We start from the raw sequence: 8,209 nt of genomic DNA, 5'->3' as shown, positions 1-8,209 counted from the left end.
TCGGAGATTCACATTCCTATTTCTGGAAACAAATCCATGACCCCAGATAATTAATTTACTTTAACAGTCAACAGGAAAATGGAACTGCCATTTATCTTTCAGCTTGACTTTGTGTACAGACTCGGGCAATTACATCTCCATCTTTTAGTTAATTTTGTCTGCTACAGACCCAGTTAAATATACTTGCAGGCTTCAGTTATTTCCTGAAAGTCTGCAGGATATGAGCGATCACTGTTTGTGTATTAATCACTGAGATGTTTTTATCCTGACTTCCTAAGGAAATAAAGTTTATATGAGCAGTCTGTGGGTTTGTGCACACACTTCTTTATCTGTCCTTTCATTCTGACTTTTCTCTGTTGGATTGACTAATTTCAACCAATTTGAAACAAAAGTAGTCCTTTTAAGAGATGAATTGTGTGCACTGTAAATGCTATGTTGTTTCTAATAGACTTTCTTTTTCTTCCTTTCTCTGAGGAAAAGGTTGCAGGATGAACTTGCTACCTATTAGGCTCAAGAAAATCCACACGAGAGCAATGTGATGCAAGTGTCCCAACCATGGAAGCTTTGGTTGGTAAACATACCCTGTGAGGCACCGTTATAAGACCTAACTGCACAAGGAACCAACTGAAGTGGCTTTGCTGTTCAGAAAATGCCTGGTTTTGTTTGCTTTGTTTTTATTTATTAAAATCCTTAATGCTGGATTACATGGCATGCATGGGAATCAAGTTTTAAAATAATTATTTTCATGATTATTTAAGTACTTCTATCACTTTAATTTTCAAATGCCTCTAGCTCATTATCTATAAAGAAGGATATATCTTGCCTTTTTATAATTGTCAGATTTACAATCATACCTTTTCCCATGTGGTCAGCAAATTCTTGTGGCTGGAAGAGGTCCATATCTGGTAGCTTTCCACTGAGAAATGCTATAAATGACTGTTATGACATTAATGTCACGGAGGAGTGTGAGATATGACACCATCTATCCCCTGTGCTGTTCAGAAGACATGTCCTCTGAGTGTTGGGGTCTGCAGATAGAGCAGGTAGAAAAAAAGAAAAAGAGAGAGAGATGAAAGTTAGGGGACGATAATGCAGTTACTGTCCTTCCAAACTCATGCACTTATAGCCTCCTTTGTCCCTGGAGTAAATTCAAAGAAGGTGAATGTGGCAGCAGGGGAAGGAAATACTCTGAGAAACTTGCCAAGATAGTGACACTATGATTGACTGAAGGAGCACAGCTGCCGCAGAAAAGGACGCAGACTTTGAGGGCAGGCATGAATCTTCACTGCTTCCAGGCAGGCATTGTCAGGACAATGCAGAAATCACCTTCTCCCTCGTGATCATTAAACACCAGCTGTGCAGAGAGATTAGGACACCCAAGAACTCAGAGTTCAGACTCAGAGGAGTTGTAGGAGAGGACAGATTTTTGTGACAGAATGTAAATAGCGTAACTTCCTACCAAGGGAGATAAGATCTGGAATTTAACACAAAACATAGACCTGTCTCTTTGCTAAAAACAGACTGTGATTATGTTATGGAAAAATTTGGAGGAAAAAATAAAAAGGAAGAAAAAATGTTTTAAAATTTTGCTGCTGGATGTATTTGAGATGGTAGTAAAGTCGTAGATGTGATGCTCTAAGATACAGTCAAGTCTTTCTTTCTAGGAAAGCTGATGTACAAAATAATAACTTTATTAGAGATGTACAGAATTTATGAAAGCATGGACTGTCAGACAATATGGGGAACACACAAATTTTCTTCAACTGTTGCATTTACATTTTTCATGTGGTGTTTCTAACCTGCACAAATATTTCACTTGACCTAAAAGTACCTGTTTTATATATCCTTGGTCAAATTTGCAACACAGTTAAAAATATGTTTGCTTAACTTACACGGGAACTAACGCTATACTCTAATGACTTGCATAAGCTTACTTTAAGGTTATTGTTTTTCATTTTTATTCTGAAATGCAAATTCATGGTCCCACATGTGTTTACCATGAATTTTCCCCATTACATTTGTTGATATCACAGAGAAGTTGTAAAAATTAAGGGCTTTACCGTAAAAGGGGTTTATTTCATTTTAATCTGCAATTTGAATTTACAACATTTCAGCAACTCTAAGCTAGTAAGGCAGAAGAACTTGCTTTTATTAAGAAAAAAAAATCCTTATTGTTAATTATCTGTCAATTATTTATAAGGAACGTATAACATATGTATAAGGAGCATTACTGTATCTCTTATCCCAGTTTGAAAACAAAAAGTAAATATTTTTTCCTCATTAACTACAAATCCTGCATTCTACTTGGTTATAACCTCAGATCTTCTGCTGTATCTCTACCCTCAAAAATTAATACAACACACCTGGGAGTGCAGCTAACTGGGAATTTTTTAGGGAAACAATTTTAAAGTTGAAAAATACTCATTCACTGTATATTCACTTTCAGTAATAGTTCATTAGAGCTTTTACTGAAGACTAAAATTCAGAGAGAGTGAGAAGGTTAATCAGTAATAGCCTTATGATCATGAAACTCTCTTGAGAGATGCAAAGGAAATTTAGGATTCTCTTTGGCCTTATTTAGGTATCAGGCCTGAGTTTTTTCTTCTTCGCCTAAGTCCACAGACATCTAGGTTTGAGAAAAATCACCACAGTGGCCAATCCAATGAGTATTGTGTTTGGGATGTTGGGTATTCAGTACTCAACTTCATGACTTCATTGGAGAGAATTTATGCAAAATACACAAAGACAAAAAATCCTAATTCCTCTCTAGTTTAGGAAAATCACTGCAGAGTTGGTGGTTGGAGCAGATTTCTTGGAAAAGCAGACCTGGAGACTGAACATGAATCTTCTGCATGCTGCATTCCTCCACTGCCAGACTATTTTCTATGCATCTATAAAAATAAACAGTTTTAGTGTTATTTGATAAAGAAGACCATTTAAGAAACCCTAACAAATTTTACGGGTTAAGAAAACCATTTCCTGGTCTAAACGGATACTGAGCATCTTTCATCTATGTGGGACAGATTAAATCAAATTTATTTATTTACTTATTATTATACATGAACCTGATTATAAACTCACATTACAGAATCAGAGAATCATAGCATCATTAAGGTTGGAAAAGACCTCCAAGATCCTCTGGTCCAACCATCCCCCTAATACCAATGTCACCCATTAAACCACGTCCCTAAACACCATGTCCAACCTTTCCTTGAACATCCCCAGGGACAGTGATTCCATCACCTCCCTGGGCAACCCGTTCCAATGCCTGACTGCTCTTTCTGAGAAGAAACGTCTCCTAATTTATAACCTTAACCTCCCCTGGCACAACTTGAGGCCATTCCCTTGAGTCCTGTCAGTAGTTACGTGCAAGAAGAGGCCGACCCCCAGCTCCCCACACCTTCCTTTCAGGTAGTTTTAGAGCAACAAGGTCTCCTCTGAGCCTCCTCTTCTCCAGACTAAACAACCCCGGTTCTCTCCGCCACTCCTCACAGGACTTGTGTTCCAGGCCCTTCACCAGTTTTGTTGCCCTTCTCTGGACATGCTCCAGAGTCCTTCTTGTAATGAGGGGCCCAAAACTGAACACAGTACTCGAGGTGCGGCCTGTATTTATATCCTGATGTCATTAACATTAAGAACGATTTTTGTTAGCAGTGAAATCTGGTACTTATGATTGACAGTGAACAATATTCTGTATATAGAAGGGGCAACTCTCCTTTGACAGAAAGCTTGAGGAACTTCCTCTTTCTTCCAAGACAGTTTTCTATACTTTCTGAGAAGAATCCAATGACCTAACTTCATCCTATAAGGTATAATCTTAAAACTATCAGGTAACAAAATAAAGTAATTTTATAACAATATTTAGCTGATAATTAAAATAGGAACAGATAAGTATTTGGTAAAAATGGAAATGGTCTTAATTACTTTTTATTGTGGAGGTCAACATTTTGTTATTGTAATTAAATCTGGACTATTTTTCTATTCTGAGAATAAACATAAATTCAGACTTAAAAATATTTGCTCTAAAGAATATTCACTGGAAGAAGAAAAACCTAAAATAGTATGTCTTAGTAGGTCCCTTCTTTTGTAAACACAATTAACAAAAAAAGTGCTGCCTGAAGAAGATGATGATTAATGGTTCTAAACACTATAGATGTGCACTATGTAATGAATCTCATATCCTTGAAATGAGAACTGTAATTTGTCATTGTTGTCTAGAGCTAAAATTACAACAGGTAATTTGCAAGAATAGATTATAGTATTTTATAATTGCCTTTTTTAAAATTCATATAGTCTTATATTTGAATACATGTTAGGTCTCAGAGCAATGCATTCATTTGCTGTGTAGTGACATACAATGGCCAGATAATCAATTATACATTTGTTTAGCTACAATGACCCCTATCATATTTCTCCTACAGTATGGTACCCTGCAAGTAGCACCACAGAGAGGAATGAGTTACCACATGCTGCAGTAGTATCAGAACTCAGAGGTTTAAATCATGAGACTTTAGTGAAGAGGTTTCCATCCATATCTGCTCTGCTTTTGGATAGAAGAGTTTACCCGTCCCTTGTTCATTCTGCCCATTCTGTTGGGTTTCATGACAGCCTTGCACTTTGGAAAGTCAAGCTGAGTTTCAGAAAACAGAGACAAAACTGTAAAAGTGAACATCAGCTATGTGAGTCATTTGATTGATTTTCAAGCTGAAAAAAAGGAGAACTGTATTAACCTTTCTGGTTTCTTCTTCTTTTCTGATTCTTCTTTCAAATGAATCCAGAGCAGTAACTAAAGAATAGCCGGTGTCTCCCTAACTGGGACTACTGTCCTTTTCAGTGACTGAGGGAATTCTCCATGGAGTTCTCCTTTCTTTTTCCCTTTGCAACACAACTTTTTTGAAGAGGAGATGTTGTGAGCTGGTTTCCAGAGCCATCAATGGGCTGTACTTTTGTCCAAAACAGCATTCCTTCCCTGAATGCTCAAAGTGGGGATCCAAGTCAGTACCCAAGCATTCTCATATAGTGGTAAGTCAGCATCAATGAAAAATGAGGCTAGGACTGCAACCAGAAAATCATGTGCCATTAAATTATTACCATTATTATCACCTGGGACAGATATGGGCTATCTCAACTAGAATTTCCCAAGCAAAGCCCTTCATTGCCTAGGGCTTACAGCATGACAAGACCCATTCCCAACAAAAGCTGGAGAGGACTGTTTTGATTTTTAGGAGCTGAGGAAGTAAAGCTGTATGGACACAAGCTGTCCCAGCTGTGCCAGCTGACCTCAAGTCCTTGCTCAGTTCGTAGCCAGTTGGTCCCAGTTGTCAGGTTCTTTGCTGGTTGCTTAGTCAGCTGGGAGGAGGATTAAAACATTTTTCCCACTAAGCAGCACTCATTTTCTACTTTTATTTCCACATCCTTACTCAACCAAGTGGCTGGCAGTGCTCACAGTTAACCCTTGGGGATGGAGCATGTTCTGCTTTCTTAGGGGAATTACTTTCTGGCAGGGCTGGTCTCTTGCCAGCATGTCCTTACAGGGCGCTGCTTTCTCATGGCTCCCATCCGACATTTCCTGCCCCTACTGCACCTCCCTATTTCAGATAATGAATTAATTCTCTAACTGGTCTTGGCTCTTTTTCTTGTGTGTCTCATACCATGTATGCGGCTCATGGTAGGCTGCAGTTCATTAAAATGTACACAATATTTCATATTTGGAGAATTCCTCTTAACCTCTATACTTTCAAAGAATTACAGTAAATTTATGTAAGAGATGTCAGACAGAAAAACCTTATTCATGGCATTTATTTTGTGGGAATGCACTAAGAATCCAACATTTTGGCTTCTGATATGGTCTAACGTGCCCTAATCGTTTGAATGGGAAATTCCATTGAATTAGTGACTTACAGTCCTGGAATTGCTTGGTGACCTCAAGTGCTGGGGGACAGATGTAGCTTGCCTTCTTTATTAGCTGATGCTGGCTCATAAATGTATCTCGATAGCTTGGACAACAGAGACAGCTCCCTTGTGGGCCACTTAGTTGAACTTGACTGAAAAATGCCTGCCCCTGGAAAGAAAAATATTTGGCTTCCAACAGAGAACCAGAGGTTTCTGTGCCAAATGGGAGAGTGTTTGGAAGCAGCTAGAGCAAAATAGAGAGAAGATTAAATTGTCACACTAGGACTGAAAACTGTTATGGAGATATGTAAAAACATGATACATCTATATGTGCATCTGTCTACTGTGAATGTTCTTCCTTTTCTATTTTCAATCTGTGTTAACTACATAAAGCTAATGTGTAATAATTTCTTGGTGCTTGTTTTCAAAAATAAAGGCATTTTTTGTTAAATGTATAACATGGGCAGCATATGATGTGGCTGTTCAGGCTGCTAAAAAGACAACAGGTGTAGGTCAGATAAATATTCAGAGATACAGCTTTACAGAGCTCTGTTAAAAGTAGTAGTAGCCAGAGCTAAATGCCTTTGTATCTAGCATCACATAGGATTAAAGTATAGTCTAGAGGTGCTCTGCATGTATGGTCTGTCTCAGACATATAGCTGTATATTCACTATGAAGAATGAATAAATTATATGAAATGTTAGTTCAGAACCAGCATATTGAATCAAGGGGAGATGTTGCCATCTAATTAAGATTTCAGTTTTAATCATCCCCCTTCCTTGATATGTACATACATATCCACCCCACGTATGTACATGGGTATGTGTGTGAATGAGTATATATGCAAGCGATATTTCAGCAATAGTATTCAGATCTTGTTAATAATCCTATTTTCCATTATCTTTCCTTGCATGTCAATTGATGCAATATATATACTGCAAGATTCAGAATTTGAAGGGAATATTAAAAAAATGCCTATTTTCAGTGAAGGCATATGCATGTTTTTATATAGGGTTTTATAAGAAAGACTGAAGTGAAAAAGGTCAAAGAGAAAATAATAAACATAAAACTATAATTTAATGGAATGGTATAACTGTTATATTTTTTCTGTCCCATGGAATTCGTTAGGAAGTAATCATATCATTATAGAATCTTGTAAGATAATTTTAAAAATCAAAAAGACATGCTCAGATGAATTCTGTAAGTTTTAAACTAATTTCTGTAGAATCCTACCAGTCTCACCTCTGTTAAGTTCTGAAGAATTTTATATAGACACTCTATTCTTCAGTCTATTCACAGACTGAAGGCATGGGTACAGCTGGACTATGCACGTGCCTTACTCGGTGAATTACTACTAGCTCTCATTTGCTGCCTTGCCACAGCAGTAACAAAATAGTAACATGGAGCAGAAGTCTCATATCAGATAACACACATGCGCCAGCTGTCCCTTTAACCCACTATTCTCCTCCTTCCTGATACAATTTTTATTTTTTCATTTTATATACTCCTTTTTGGTTTTTTACTTATGAACAACACTTTGTTTACAAAGTCACAGTTTAAAAACCCACTGTATTATGGAAAATGCTGTGTTTGTAATGGAAATAAAATACTCATTTCATAACAAAAGAAACAAAGAAGTTAGCCCTTCCTGTTAACATTTGTGTAACTTTAAGAAATGTCTTTGCATCCTGCCATGTGATTGCAGGAGTTATGGAAACAACACTACTGAATAGCAAAATCAGGCATCAGGATAGCTGTATCTTAATAACCTTCAATTTTTCCGTATGTTCCAAGTATTTGTCTCGGTTCAACATGGAGTGAACATGAGACATAACAAATCTGTGGGTGGAAGGATGATATATTCCACTTTCACAACTTTTCAGACAGTGCCATTCTGTTTTAGAAATTAAGTACTTTTGTTCTTACTATTATCTGTGTAAAAAAAACACCACCGACAACAGCAATAAAAGAAGCAATAGACAAACCATGTACATACTTTGTGTACCTGTCTGTAGAAGATATTGTAGCAAGGCAGACAGCTCTGAATAGAGACTTTCATACTTCAAGCACTCCATAAGAAACGGGGATCCCATGAAAGGTCCATTGTTGGTGCTGTACTGTGTTTTACAATTAAAGTAACATGGCTGGTTTGAGAGGGAAGCAAGATACCACAAATCCCATGGATATTTGTCAGTTGAGCATTGCTGCTATTTCTGTCACATTAACATCACATAATCACAGAATGTCTGAGGTTGGAAGGAACCTCTGGAGGTCTTCTGACCACCCACCTCCCCCAGCTCAAGGGTCACCTAGAGCA

This window comes from Netta rufina (assembly GCF_964035555.1).
Source record: "Netta rufina genome assembly, chromosome: 1".
In the NCBI taxonomy this organism is placed as follows: Eukaryota; Metazoa; Chordata; class Aves; order Anseriformes; family Anatidae; genus Netta; species Netta rufina.
The sequence above is the reverse complement of the archived record's forward strand: the minus strand, read 5'-3'. Positions refer to the sequence as shown.